General features: G+C 40.6%; 1 pseudogene; it reads right to left on the bottom strand.

The window, feature by feature from the left end:
- Nucleotides 1–10,108: 10,108 nt before the first annotated feature.
- Nucleotides 10,109–16,574, bottom strand: part of LOC141026891 (uncharacterized) — a 30,156-nt pseudogene continuing 23,690 nt past the window's right edge.

The raw sequence follows: 16,574 nt of genomic DNA on the forward strand, positions 1-16,574 counted from the left end.
ACTTTTCCGTTGCTACTGTTACAATCACTACAAAACCCAAAAATATTACTTTTGCTATCGTTACCGTTACTTCCATACTACTTTGCTACTAAATACTTTGCTGCAGATACTAAGTTATCCAGGTGTGGCTGAATTGACAACTCAACTGCTAATACTTGAGAATATTCTTTCGCTCCCCTTGTGTCGAATCAATAAATTTGGGTTGAATACTCTACCCTCCAAAACTGTTGCGATCCCCTATACTTGTGGGTTATCAAGACTATTTTCTGGCGCCGTTGCCGGGGAGCATAGCACTATTCTTTGAGTTACTTGGGATTTATATCTGCTGTTCACTATGAAGAACTTGAAAGACGAGAAAACAAAAATTTATCCCTCAACTACGAGGGGAGGTAAGGAACTGCCATCTAGCTCTGCACTTGATTCACCTTCTGTTTTGAGTAAGCTTGCGACACCTAAACCTACTTCTGTTATTAATTCTGATATGTCGCATGTTATTGATGATGCCACTTCTGCTATGCATGATACTTATGATGAAACTACTTCTATGCTTAATACTATTGTGCCACTTGGTGAATTTCTTGATGAACAACTGGCTAGGGCTAGAGAGAATGAAATTATTGAAACTGATAATATTGATGAAAGTGATGATGAAGATTCTCCCCCTAGATATGAATTGCCTGTTGTGCCCGAGGGTTATGTTGTGGATGAAGAAACTGCTAGAGACTTTCTTGCTTGCAATGATAGAAGTGATCTTAAGAAATTATTATCTAAGCTGAAAGAAAAAACTCTGAATGCTAGAATGAAATATGATCCTGCTTATGCTACTTCACCTATCTTTGTTACTGATAATGATTATGAATTCTCTGTCGACCCTGATATAATTACTTTGGTTGAATCTGATCCTTTCTATGGCTATGAATCTGAAACTGTTGTGGCACATCTTACTAAATTAAATGATATAGCCACCCTATTCACTAATGATGAGAAAACTCGCTACTACTATATCCATAAATTATTTCCGTTCTCATTAAAGGGTGATGCTAAGATATGGTTTAATTCTCTTGATCCTGGTTGTGTGCGTAGTCCCCAGGATATGATTTATTACTTCTCTGCTAAATATTTCCCTGCTCATAAGAAACAAGCTGCTTTAAGGGACTATATAATTTTGTGCAAATTGAAGAAGAGAGTCTCCCACAAGCTTGGGGGAGGCTTCTCCAATTACTTAATGCTTTGCATGATCATCCTCTCAAGAAAAATGAAATACTCGATATCCTTTATAATGGACTAACTGATGCTTCCAGCGACCACCTGGATAGTTGTACTGGTTGTGTTTTCAGGGAAAGAACTGTTGATCAAGCTGAAATTCTATTGAATAATATGTTGACCAATGAAAATAATTGGACACTTCCTGAACCAACTCCTAAGCCCACTCCGAAGAAAAGGGGTGTTCTATTTCTCAGTCCTAAAGATATGCAAGAGGAAAAGAAATCTATGAAAGAGAAAGGTATAAAAGCTGAAGATGTTAAGAATTTACCTCCTGTTGAAGAAATACATGGTCTTAAGTCATAACCTCTTGAAGAAATACACGGTCTTGATAACCCGGCACAGGTAGTAAAGGTAAATTCTCTCTATAGATTTGATGAAGGTGATATTCCTCGTTATAAGTCTGCTAGCCAATGCTTAGATGAGTTTGATAATTTTATTGTCAAACAAGAAAACTTCAATGCTTATGTTGGTAGACAATTGAAAAACAATGCTTATATGATTGAACACTTGAGTGATTATATGTCTAGAGTTAAAGGTGAACTTAAACTTATTAGTAAACATGCTTCTATGGTCACCACTCATGTAGAACAAGTACTTACAGCTCAGAATGATTTGCTCAACGAATTAAATAGTAAGAATAATGACTATGCTGTTAGAGTTGCAACTAGAGGAGGTAAAGTGACTCGGGAACCTTTGTATCCCGAGGGCCACCCTAAGAGAATTGAGCAGGATTCTCAGAGAACTAATGTAGATGCACCTAGTCCTTCTAAAAGGAAGAAAAAGAAAAATGATAGGACTTTGCATACTTCTAGCGAATCTGTTATAGACACACCTGAGAATCCTAATGATATTTCTATTTCTGATGCTGAAACACAATCTGGTGATGAACATGAACCTAGTGATAATGTTAATGATAATGTTCATGTTGATGCTCAACCTAGCAATGATAATGATGTAGAAACTGAACCTGCTGTTGATCTTGATAACCCACAATCAAAGAATCAACGTTATGATAAGAGATACTTTGTTGCTAGGAAGCACGGTAAAGAAAGAGAGCCATGGGTTCAGAAACTCATGCCTTTTCCTCCCAAACAATCCAGGAAAAAGGATGATGAGGATTTTGAGCGCTTTGCTGAAATGATTAGACCCATCTTTTTGCGTATGTGTTTGACTGATATGCTCAAAATGAATCCTTATGCTAAGTACATGAATGAAATTGTTACTAATAAGAGAAAGATACCAGAAGCTGAAATTTCCACCATGCTTGCTAATTATACTTTTAAGGGTGGAATACCAAAGACACTTGGAGATCCATGAGTACCCACTATACCATGCTCCATTAAAAGAAACTATGTTAAAACTGCTTTATGTGATCTTGGAGCCGGTGTTAGTGTTATGCCTCTCTCTTTATATCATAGACTTGATTTGAATAAGTTGACACCTACTGAAATATCTTTGCAAATGGCTGATAAATCAACTGCTATACCTGTCGGTATTTGTGAGGATGTGCCTGTTGTGGTTGCAAATGTTACCATTTTAACGGACTTTGTTATTCTTGACTTTCCCGAGGACGGTAGTATGTCTATTATTCTTAGAAGACCATTTTGAATACTATAGGAGCTATTATTGATTGCAACAAAGGCAATGTCACTTTTCATGTTAATGGTAATGAGCATACGGTACACTTTCCGAGGAAACAACCTCAAGTCCACAGTATCAATTCTATTGGAAAAATTCCATCGATTATTTTCTGAGGTTTTGAATTTCCTCTTCCTACTGTTAAAAAGAGATATGATATTATCTTATTATTGGGGACGTGCATATCCCCGTTGAGGTAACATAGTGTTATTCGAAATTTCTCTGGTTCCATATTATTCGGAATGAGTTTGTTAACAAGACTTGATCAACCTTGTTAGTGGATTCCTTTTGATGAGCATGAGATGGATGAAGTTAGAAAGCACAACCTTCTGTACCCTCCTTCTACTTTCTGTTATTTAGAATAAATAAAGCAAAAATAGTATTTTCTGTCAGTTTTCTGATTTATCCGTGCAATAAAAAAATACCCCGAAAATAAAAGTTCTCCAAATGCCCCGAAATTGAAATATGATTTTTTCTGTAATATTTGAGAATATCTGACACTGAGAACACAGCAGGGGGAGCAAGCACCTGGCCACGAGGGTCTAGGGCGCGCCCACCCCCCTAGGCGCGCCCCCTGCCTCATGGGCCCATGGTGGCTCCCCTCCACTTATTCCAGCCACCACACACTCCTTCTTCCTCCCAAAAAAATCACCAACCAGCTCCAGCACGAGTTCTAGCTCATTTTGCTGTGATTTTCGATCTCCTAGCTCAAAGCACTTCTCACAAAACTGCTTTGGGGGATTGTTCCTTGGTATGTGACTCCTCCAATGGTCCAATTAGTTTTTGTTCTAGTGCTTTATTCATTGCGAATTTTTGCTGCCTAGGTGACCCTGTTCTTGAGCTTGCATGTCAAATTTATATGGTCCCAAGTAGTTCTAATGCATGATATAGTCTCTAGGCACTTGTGGGAGTAGTTGCTATCAATTTTGTTGAGTTTGGTTCACTTTTATTTGAAATTACTAAAAATTTCAGAAATTTTTCAAAGGAAGAAATATGTTTAGGAAAATGTACCAAGGTGGTCCTTCAAGGAAGCAAGGGCCCAGGCCCGCAATACGCAATGCGGACGATGAACCACCGAGGGAAGCTCAAGTGCGGGCTTGTGAATGGCCTTCAGAGGACTTCATGGATCGAGGAGGAATCAAGGAAGAATTTAACACATATGTGCGTAACGCTGATCTTGTGAGCTTCAAGGCAGATAAGTGTCGTCAGTACCACTATCTCACTGATTCCTTTGTGAGGAGGTTTGAATTTTCATCATCACACAATTCTCAAACTGTCCTGTTTGATCTTTATGAAAATTCTTATACTATGGACTTAGAGGATTTTAATACTGCTTGCAAGCTTCCACAATGGAGTAGTCCTAGTGAACCTTGCAATTCTGAATTTAGAGATTTTCTTACTAGTATAACTGTGGGGGAGTCTAGAGATATAACACAACCTACCATAGGGAGCATTCATTTTCCTGTTATACATTATTTTGCTCTCTTCATAGGTAGGTGCATAAATGGTAAGGATGAAGCATGTCACATGTGTGTCCCTGACCTCAGTGTTCTCAGGAGTGCTGTATTAGGAGATAAACATTATAATTTGGGAGCCATTGTTGCACGTAGGTTGCATAACAATAGAATTAATGGAGATTTCTTTGGCGGAATTTATGCAACCCGTCTAGCTAATTTTCTTGATATGCCTATTCCTGATTATGATATGGAATTGCCTCCTTCTTATCTAGATTTTAATGCCATGGTTCACCATCAGTTTGTTGAGAGGAATGAACCGCCTCTCCAGTACCGACTAATCTTTGACAGGCGTCACGCCGTCAATATTGTCCTCCCTGCTCCTACTCTCTTCGATTTTCAGGCAAAGGGGAGATATGTCATAACCAGGGAGGAGGCAAATGAGTACGAGAGGAGGACGAGGGCAGCTCGCCTCCAAGCTGCAGCCCACGATGCAATAGTCGCTGCATCTCAGTACGACCCCAGTTACAACTTTGGATATCCGCCAGGCCAGCCGTGGCAATAGACCAACTTAGGCCAAAATCCTAAGCTTGGGGGAGTACATATTTCTCACCGACATTACATTCATATTCACACACTCATGCTAGTTGTCGGTGCTCATATTTTTTCACTGTACTATCCATGCTAGTTTATTTTTATTTTTATGCTTTCTTCTTATGTGTTTGAAAAACCTTAAGAAAACAAAAAAATTAGTAGTAGCTTTTAGCTAGTTTATTTTTATGCTGTAGTAGTAGTAATTAAAAGAAAACCCAAAAAGATTTCCGGTTCTTCTTTTGCTTGTTGGAAGCTTTCCCGTGTAAATAGTTTTATTTATTTTCTTTACTTTGGGGGTCAATAGGAGAAGACCATAATAAAATTGTTGAAGTGGCTCTTATATGCATTATTGTTGATTTAACCAAGAGCCCATATTGCCTTGTCTTCTCCTGTTTATTGAATGCTCGCAGATTCTAGCTTAGTCCAATGCACGTGCACTATTATTATTATTCACATCGTTCGGTCGTGCAAATGAAAGGCAATTATGACGATATATGATGGACTGATTGAGATGAGAGAAGCTGGTATGAACTCGACCTCTCTTGTTTTTGTAAATATGATTAGTTCATCGTTCCTGATTCAGCCTATTATGAATAAACATGTTTGCAATGACAATTAGAGATTATATTTGCTTATGCCATGCTTAATTAGCTAGGAGTTTATAATGGTTTACCTTGCGTGCCAACATGCTATTAAAATGGTTGTGATGTCGTATAATAGGGTGGTATCCTCCTTTGAATGATTCAAGTGACTTGACTTGGCACATGTTCACGCATGTAGTTGAAACAAAATCAACATAGCCTTCATGATATTTATGTTCATGGTGTATTATATCCTACTCATGCTTGCACTCAATGTTTATTAATTTTAATGCATGTTCATGACTGTTGTCGCTCTCTAGTTGGTCGCTTCCCAGTCTTTTTCTAGCCTTCACTTGTACTAAGCGGAAATACTGCTTGTGCATCCAATCCCTTAAACCCCAAAGTTATTCCATATGAGTCCACAATAGCTTCCTATATATGCGGTATCTACCTGCCGTTCCAAGTAAATTTGTATGTGCCAAACTCCAAACCTTCAAATGAAATAATGTTTTGCATGCTCGAATAGCTCATGTATCAACTAGGGCTGTTTGTATCTTCCATGCTAGGCGGGTTATTCTCAAGAGGAGTGGACTCTGCTCCTCACTCACGAGAAAATGGCTGGTCACCGGGATACCCAGTCCCATGCTTTATGCAAATCAAATCAAAATAATTGCAAACAAAACTCCCCCGGGAGTCTTGTTAGTTGGAGGCACTCGTTGTTTCGAGCAAGCCATGGATTGATGCTTGTTGGGGGAGGGGGAGTATAAACTTTACCATTCTGTTTGGGAACCACCTATAATGTGTGTAGCATGGAAGATATCGCCATCTCTCGGTTGTTATGTTGACAATGAAAGTATGCCGCTCAAAATATTATTCATCTCTATTTCGAAATCGAGCTCTGGCACCTCTACAAATCCCTGCTTCCCTCTGCGAAGGGCCTATCTATTTACTTTTATGTTGAGTCATCACCCTCTTATTAAAAAGCACCAGCTGGAGAGCACCGCTGTCATTGCATCCATTACTATTAATTTATATTGGGTATGACTACGACTGGATCTCTTTTACCATGAATTACAATGTTTAGTCAGTCCTTGATCTTTAAAGGTGCTCTGCATTTATGTTTTGCGGTCTCAGAAAGGGCTAGCGGGATACCATCTTGTTATATTATATCATGATTGTTTTGAGAAAGTGTTGTCATCCGAGATTTATTATTATTGCTCGCTAGTTGATTATGCCATTGACATGAGTAAACATGAGACATAAATGTTATTGTGGATATGGTTAGTTCATAATATTTGCTGAAAACTTGAATGTTGGCTTTACATTTTTATAACAACAAGAGCAAACAGAGTTTGTAAAAGTTTTTCTTTATCACTTTCAGTTTATCAACTGAATTGCTTGAGGACAAGCAAAGGTTTAAGCTTGGGGGAGTTGATACGTCTCCGTCGTATCTACTTTTCCATACACGTTTGCCCTTGTTTTGGACTCTAACTTGCATGATTTGAATGGAACTAACACGGACTAACGCTGTTTTTAGCCGAATTGCCATGGTGTTATCTTTGTGCAGAAACAAAAGTTCTCGGACTGACCTGAAACTTCACGGAGATTATTTTTGGAAATAATAAAAATATTGGCGAAAGAATGAAGGCCAGGGGGCCCACACCCTGTTCACGAGGGTGGGAGGCGTGCCTGCCCCCCCAGGGCGCGCGACCTACCTCGTGGCCCCCCTGAGCTCCACCGACCTCAACTCCAACTCTATATATTCGTGTTCGGGGAGACAAAAATCATATAGAAGGATTCATCGCGTTTTACGATACAGAGCCGCTGCCAAGCCCTAAACTCTCTCGGAAGGGCTGATCTGGAGTCCGTTCGGGGCTCCGGAGAGGGGAATCCGTCGCCATCGTCATCATCAACCATCCTCCATCACCAATTTCATGATGCTCACCGCCGTGCGTGAGTAATTCCATCGTAGGCTTGCTGGACGGTGATGGGTTGGATGAGATTTATCATGTAATCGAGTTAGATTTGTTAGGGTTTGATCCCTAGTATCCACTATGTTCTGAGACTGATGTTGCTATGACTTTGTTATGCTTCATGCTTCTCAATAGGGCCCGAGTGCCATGATTTCAGATCTGAACCTATTATGTTTTCATGAATATACGTGAGTTCTTGATCCTATCTTGCAAGTCTATAGTCACCTACTATGTGTTATGATCCGGCAACCCCGAAGTGACAATAATCGGGACCACTCCCGGTGATGACCGTAGTTTGAGGAGTTCATGTATTCACTATGTGTTAATGCTTTGCTCCGGTACTCTATTAAAAGGAGGCCTTAATATCCCTTAGTTTCCGTTAGGACCCTACTGCCACGGGAGGGTAGGACAAAAGATGTCATGCAAGTTCTTTTCCATAAGCATGTATGACAATATTCGGAATACATGCCTACATTACATTGATGAATTGGAGCTAGTTCTGTGTCACCCTATGTTATGACTGTTACATGATGAACCGCATCCGGCATAATTCTCCATCACCGATCCAATGCCTACGAGCTTTTCACATACTGTTCTCCGCTTATTTACTTTTTCGTTGCTACTGTTACAATCACTACAAAACCCAAAAATATTACTTTTGTTACTTCCATACTACTTTGCTGCAGATACTAAGTTATCCAGGTGTGGTTGAATTGACAACTCAACTGCTAATACTTGAGAATATTCTTTGGCTCCCCTTGTGTCGAATCAATAAATTTGAGTTGAATACTCTACCCTTGAAAACTGTTGTGATCCCCTATACTTGTGGGTTATCACTCCTCATCTCTTACACAACACATCTAGCATCTAATAATACATGTTTATTTGCAGCCTGGAACATCTACCAATTAAAAGTTTTAAGTAGAAGGAACATTAATGTTCACTATTGACACGATGCAAGACATAAAGCCAAAGACTCGCACCTACATTACGTCCTACATTTTATATGTGAATCTACAAACATGAAATTTGATCAATTACTCATGGGGTAAATTTTCTTTCTTCTTTACAGATCCTTCCAGCAATGAAAGAATGTGCACATAAAAAAGTGTCTTCCTTTAGTTGAGCTTTTCAGTTCGGCATAGATGAGCCGTTCACTTCCAAATCCTGGAACAGGTAGAAGTATCGCATAGCTGCGGAGAGAAAGAGAGAGAGAGAGAGAGAGAACACCAACCTGCAGTCGATGTCGGAGCAGCTCAGTGGATGCCAGTTAGAGAACACCAGAAGGAGTAAAACCACGAATAGTGACACTGAATCTGGAATCATGTACAACAAATGATATATACAGTTTAGATCTTTTGACACAATGGTATAACACCTACAAATACATGTTTTTTATACAACAACTATACTGCAGTAAACATGCATATGGAAAATTGCAGAGGTATCATTTTATACACGAAAGAAATACCTAAGATGTTGTAAGATAAATTTAATACAAATAGGCCATTGCTATGTTACATAAATCAAGTGCATAGGCCTCGGGTAGAAAGTTGTATACAAAGCTATTCACCTACCCAATTCCTCACACACCAACATCAATTCAATGGCCATGAAAGAATTGCATAATAGTGTATACAAACAGGAGAACCATCTGCTACAAAGTTCAATAACACAACAGATATTGGCAGGGTGGACATGACCAAAAGTGAATATCGATTGGCGATATGTTGATTCTCTGAAAGAAGGGAAATGTATAAGTAAAATATGAAAAACTAAGGCAGTGAAAAAAGAATTAGGGTGCATTAGAAGTGACTTCACCTAGTGTCATACAGACAACCAACGCTTTCCAAAAATTTAGGAGGTGTGGAAAATTCTAGCAGACTTAGTACAGTCACCCTAAACCTCAAGAATTGCTCATGTTCCCATGCTACCTACAAGATTACAAGCATGTCACTTGGAAAGCTTGAAAGTTTAACAAAATATAATACTTAATCAGCAAAACTAAACTAGTTCAAGGCTTCTAGATTCCAAATGTATATACTAAACAAGCATATTAAATTCCAGAAATAGCATATAGTCGATGGAGGGAGTACTTCTGAACTCGTTTCTAAAGCACACTTGTTGCCAATACTAAGCTAATTCTTGATTCTGCATTTGAAATTCTATGTCAAGCTACAATGCGAGAAGAATTTATTCAGCAATAAATATATCAGATTCCATCGTGCTACTACTGACAGTAGGTCCACGTAAGATGGATTATCTGAAATCCTGATGAGATTCAAACATAACATTCGTTTCTTAAAGTTAACATGTTAATTAACATATTGTTGCTTCTTCAATATGTTCCCATTTTTAACCCCACAAATGACCTATTGTTACAATTTCGAGCTTGGGCAGACCAGATTTTTCACAACCCTGAATATCATAAACAAGTGATGAAGGCATTCATGAAGCAGGTGTCTGTTTGTATCAAACCATGGACATTCTGCAGAAATCAAAATAAATACATTGATCACATTCCAGACTTGATCATAAAATCTCACATTGATATGCAACTATGTTGAAGCGTTGTCCCTATTTTATTTTTAGATAAAGGAGTTCATTGAACGCTATGAAAGCTATCTACCAAAATAATATCATCAGCTAATGAATGAATCTGCACCAAATTAATGAAAAGAAGCAAACTAATTAAGCAAGAGATGAGATGGGGGTGTACTAACGTGGGGGCCATGGAAGTGGACGAAGAACACCTTGTAGGCATAGAGAAACAAAATCTGCACAAACAAAGAGACAAAGATGTGAAGCTCTAGGAGTAGAGGCGAGAAACTTTCATAAATAACAGGAGCGTGTGTACGTGCATCGTGCTTCTCCTGTTGATGCCTCTCTCCTTCGTCGGGCGGTCGCAGCGAGACAAGAGCAGGACGAAGCCAGCCGTCTCTGCAGCCCGCATTGCTGTCTACTAGTACTTCCATCACTGTGTGTAGAAATATTTTTGCTAGCAAACCAGATTTCAACCTTTATCCACTAGTTCCAATTATGAGGCCTGCACATTTGCTAGCCGTTTCCTCCGGCAACAAACTCCTTAAAAAAATATCCAATGAATCCAACACAAAGAACATCTCATTGGGATTTATTTATTTGCCTAGCTCCAAGCAATACATCCAATGAGCCATGCTATGCATCCACGACCTACTTGCAACTGATTTGGAATAAAGGAACCCTCAAGTACAGTAACTAACCAGTCGTAAACAAGATAGCTACAGAAGTGCAGGCCTCCAGCGATGGCTGAGTTGGGACGATGAAGGCGAAGCAGCGCTTGACAGCAACAGCGGAGCAGCATCGGGCGCGTTGCTCCTGCCAAGTAAGACGGTGACGGCACCGTTTGTCGGGGAACGTAGCATGCAATTTCAAAAAAATTCCTATGCTTACACAAGATCTATCTAGGAGATGCATATCAACGAGAGGGGGAGAGTGTGTCCATGTACTCTCGTAGACCGAAAGCGGAAGCGTTAGCTTAACACGGTTGATGTAGTCGAACGTCTTCTCGATCCAACCGATCAATCACCGAACGTATGGCACCTCCGAGTTCTGCACACGTTCAACTCAATGACATCCCTCGAACTCTTGATCCACCAAAGTGTCGAGGGAGAGTTCTATCAGCACGACTGCGTGGTGACAATGATGGTGAAGTGATCTGAGTATGGCTTCGCCTAAGCACTACGTGAATATGACCGGAGGCGTAAACCGTGGAGGGGGCGCCGCACACGGCTTGGAACAATTGATGTGTGTTAAAGGCGCCCCCCACCCCCGTATATAAAGGTGGGAGAGGGGAGGAGGCTGGCCCTAAGCGCGCCCCAAGTAGGAGGAGTCCTACTTGGGCTCCTAGTAGGATTCTCCCACCCCCCTTCCTTTTATCGGATAGGAAAAGGGGGAAGGAGAGCGAGAAGGAGAAGGAAAAGGAAAGGGGGGCGCCGCCCCCTCCCCTAGTCCAATTCGGACTCCTCCCTTGGGAGGCGCCACACCTATGTGGGCTGGTTTGCCCCCCTCCGATGGCCCATATGGCCCATATCTTCCCCCGAGGGGTTCCGGTAACCCCCCCCCCCCCCCCCGGTACTCCGATATGTACCCGATACATTCCGAACCACTTCCGGTGTCCGAATACTATCATCCAATATATCAATCTTTACCTCTCAACCATTTCGAGACTCGTCGTCATGTCCGTGATCTCCTCTGGGACTCCGAACAACATTTGGTCACCAAATCACATAACTCATATAATACAAATCGTCATCGAACGTTAAGCGTGCGGACCCTACGGGTTCGAGAACTATGTAGACATGACCGAGTCGACTCTCCGGTCAATAACCAACAGCGGAACCTGGATGCTCATATTGGTTCCTACATATTCTACAAAGATCTTTATCGGTCAAACCGTAATGACAACATATGTAATTCCCTTTGTCACCGGTATGTTACTTGCCCGAGATTCGGTCATCGGTACCTTCATACCTAGTTCAATCTCGTTATCGGCAAGTCTCTTTACTCGCTCTGTAATGCATCATCCCGTAACTAACTCATTAGTCACATTGCTTGCAAGGCTTATCATGATGTGCATTACCGAGAGGGCCCAGAGATACATCTCCCTCTCCGATACTCGGAGTGACAAATCCTAATATCGATCTATGCCAACCCAACAAACACCGTCGGAGATACCTGTAGAGAATCTTTATAATCACCCAGTTACGTTGTGACGTTTGATAGCACACAAGATATTCCTCCCGTATTCGGGAGTTGCATAATCTCATAGTCAAAGGAATATGTATATGTCATGAAGAAAGCAATAGCAATAAAACTTAACGATCATTATGCTAAGCTAACGGATGGGTCTTGTCCATCACATCAATCTCCTAACGATGTGATCACGTTCATGAAATGACAACACATGTCTATGGTTAGGAAACTTAACCATCTTTGATTAATGAGCTAGTCTAGTAGAGGCTTACTAGGGACACAATGTTTTGTCTATGTATTCACACATGTATCAAGTTTCCGGTTAATACAATTCTAGCATGAATAATAAACATTTATCATGATATAAGGAAATATAAATAACAACTTTATTATTGCCTCTAGGGCATGTTTCCTTCAGTCCCCCAGTTGGACTAGAGTCAATAATCTATATTACATTGTAATGATGCTAACACCCATGGAGTCTTGGTGCTGATCATGTTTTGCTTGTGGAAGAGGCTTAGTCAACAGGTCTGCTACATTCAGATCCTTATGTATTTTACAAATCTCTATGTCTCCCTCCTTGACTTGTTCATGGATGAAGTTGAAGCATCTCTTGATGCGTTTGGTTCTTTTGTGAAATCTGGATTCCTTCGCCAAGGCAATTTCTCCAGTATTGTCACAAAAGATTTTCATTGGACCCGATGCACTAGGTATTACACCTAGATCGGATATGAACTCCTTCGTCCAGACTCCTTCATTTGCTACTTCTAAAGCAGCTATATACTCCGCTTCACACGTAGATCCCGCCACGACGCTTTGCTTGGAACTGCACCAACTAAGAGCTCCACCATTCAATATAAATATGTATCCGGTTTGCGACTTAGAGTCATCCGAATCAATGTCAAAGCTAGCATCGACATAACTATTTACGACGAGCTCTTTGTCACCTCCATAAACGAGAAACATATCCTTAGTCCTTTTCAGGTACTTCAGGATGTTCTTGACCGTTGTCCAGTGATCCACTCCTGGATTACTTTGGTACCTCCCTGCTAGACTTATATCAAGGCACACATCAGGTCTGGTACGCAGCATTGCATACATGATAGAACCTATGGCTGAGGCATAGCGAATGACTTCCATTTTCTCTCTATCTTCTTCAGTGGTCGGGCATTGAGTATGACTCAACTTCACACCTTGTAACACAGGCAAGAACCCTTTCTTTGACTGATCCATTTTGAACTTCTTCAAACATTTATCAAGGTATGTGCTTTGTGAAAGTCCAATTAAGCGTCTTGATCTATCTCTATAGATCTTGGTGTCCAACATATAAGCAGCTTCACCGAGGTCTTTCATTGAAAAACTCTTATTCAAGTATCCTTTTATGCTATCCATAAATTCTATATCATTTCCAATCAACAATATGTCATCCACATATAATATTAGAAATGCTACAGAGCTCCCACTCACTTTCTTGTAAATACAGGCTTCTCCAAAAGTCTGTATAAAACCATATGCTTTGATCACTTCATCAAAGCGTATATTCCAACTCCGATGCTTGGACTAGTCCATAAATGGATCGCTGGAGCTTGCACACTTTGTTAGCACCTTTAGGATCGACAAAACCTTCTGGTTGCATTATATACAACTCTTCTTTAAGAAATCCATTAAGGAATGCAGTTTTGACGTCCATTTGCCAGATTTCATAATCATAAAATGCGGCAATTGCTAACATGATTTGGACAGACTTAAGCAGCGCTACGGGTGAGAAGGTCTCATCATAGTCAACTCCTTGAACTTGCCGAAAACCTTTCGCAACAAGTCGAGCTTTGTAGACAGTAACATTACCATCAGCTTCAGTCTTCTTCTTGAAGATCCATTTATTCTCTATGGCTTGCCAATCATCGAGCAAGTCAACCAAAGTCCACACTTTGTTCTCATACATGGATCCCATCTCAGATTTCATGGCCTCAAGCCATTTCGTGGAATCTGGGCTCATCATCGCTTCCTCATAGTTCGTAGGTTCGTCATGGTCTAGTAACATGACTTCTAGAACGGGATTACCGTACCACTCTAGTGCGTAACGTACTATGGTTGACCTACGAGGTTCAGTAGTAACTTGATCTGAAGTTTCATGATCATCATCATTAACTTCCTCACTAGTTGGTGTAGGCATCACCGGAACGGTTTTCTGTGATGAGCTACTTTCCAATTAGAGAAAAGGTACAATTACCTCATCAAGTTCTACTTTCCTCCCACTCACTTCTTTCAAGAGAAAATCCTTCTCTAGAAAGGATCCTTTCTTAGCAACAAAGATCTTGCCTTCGGATATGTGATAGAACGTGTACCCAACAATTTCTTTTGGGTATCCTATGAAGACGCACTTCACCGATTTGGATTCGAGCTTATCAGGCTGAATGTTTTTCACATAAGCATCGCAACCCCCAACTTTAAGAAACGACGGCTTAGGTTTCTTGCCAAACCACAGTTCATATGGTGTCGTCTCAACGGAGTTAGATGGTGCCCTATTTAATGTGAATGCAGCTGTCTCTAATGCATAACCCCAAAACAGTAGTGGTAAATCGGTAAGAGACATCATAGATCGCACCATATCTAATAAAGTACAGTTACGACGTTCGGACACACCATTGCGCTGTGGGGTTCCAGGTGGCGTGAGTTGTGAAACTATTCCACGTTATTTTAAATGAAGGCCAAACTCGTAACTCAAATATTCGCCTCCGCGATCAAATCGTAGAAACTTTATTTTCTTGTTACCATGATTTTCCACTTCACTCTGAAATTCTTTGAACTTTTCAAATGTTTCAGACTTGTTTCATTAAGTAGATATACCCATATCTGCTCAAATCATCTGTGAAGGTCAGAAAATAACGATACCTGCCACGAGCCTCAACACTCATCGGACCACATACATTGGTATATATTATTTCCAATAAGTCAGTGGCTCGCTCCATTGTTCCAGAAAACGGAGTCTTAGTCATCTTGCCCATGAGGCATGGTTCGCAAGCATCAAATGATTCATAATCAAGTGATTCCAAAAGTCCATCTGCATGGAGTTTCTTCATGCGCTTTACACCAATATGACCTACACGACAGTGCCACAAATATGTTGCACTATCATTATCAACTTTGCATCTTTTGGCGTCAATATTATGAATATGTGTATCACCACGATTGAGATTCGACAAAAATAGACCACTCTTCAAGGGTGCATGACCATAAAAGATATTACTCATACAAATAGAACAACCATTATTCTCTGATTTAAATGAATAACCGTCTCACATCAAACAAGATCCAGATATAATGTTCATGCTCAACGCGGGCACCAAATAACAATTATTCAGGTCTAAAACTAATCCCGAAGGTAGATGTAGAGGTAGCATGCTGACGGCGATCACATTGACCTTGGAACCATTCCCGACGCGCATCATCACATCGTCCTTAGCCAAACTTTATTTAGTCCGTAGCCCCTGTTTCGAGTTGCAAATATGAGCAACAGAACCAGTATCAAATACCCAGGCGCTACTACAAGCATTAATAAGGTACACATCAATAACATGTATATTAAATATACCTTTGTTCACTTTGCCATACTTCTTCTCCGCCAAATACTTGGGGCTGTTCCGCTTCCAGTGACCAATCCCTTTAAAGTAGAAGCACTCAGTTTCAGGCTTGGGTCCAGACTTGGCTTCTTCCCGGGAGCGACAACTTGCTTGCCATTCTTCTTGAAGTTCCCCTTCTTTCCCTTGCCCTTTTTCTTGAACTAGTGGTCTTGTTAACCATCAACACTTGATGCTCTTTCTTGATTTCTACCTCCGCAGCTTTGAGCATAGCGAAGAGCTCGGGAATGGTCTTATCCATCCCTTGCATATTATAGTTCATCATGAAGCCTTTGTAGCTTGGTGGCAGTGATTGACGAACTCTGTCAATAACACTATCATACAGAAGATTAACTCCCAGCTGAGTCAAGTGGTTATGGTACCAAGACATTCTGAGTATGTGTTCACTGACAGAACTATTCTCCTCCATCTTACAGCTATAGAACTTGTTGGAGACTTCATATCTCTCAACTCAGGCATTTGCTTGAAATATTAACTTCAACTCCTGGAACATCTCATATGGTCCATGACGCTCAAAACGTCTTTGAAGTCCCAATTCTAAGCCGTAGAGCATGGCACACTGAACTATAGAGTAGTCATCAGACCGCGTCTGCCAGACGTTCAAAGCATCTACATTAGCGGGAGGGGGCTTTTCACCTAGCGCTGCATCAAGGACATAATTCTTCTGTGCAGCAATGAGGATAATCCTCAAGTTAC

This window comes from Aegilops tauschii, chromosome 7 (genome assembly GCF_002575655.3).
Source record: "Aegilops tauschii subsp. strangulata cultivar AL8/78 chromosome 7, Aet v6.0, whole genome shotgun sequence".
Classification (NCBI taxonomy): domain Eukaryota; kingdom Viridiplantae; phylum Streptophyta; class Magnoliopsida; order Poales; family Poaceae; genus Aegilops; species Aegilops tauschii.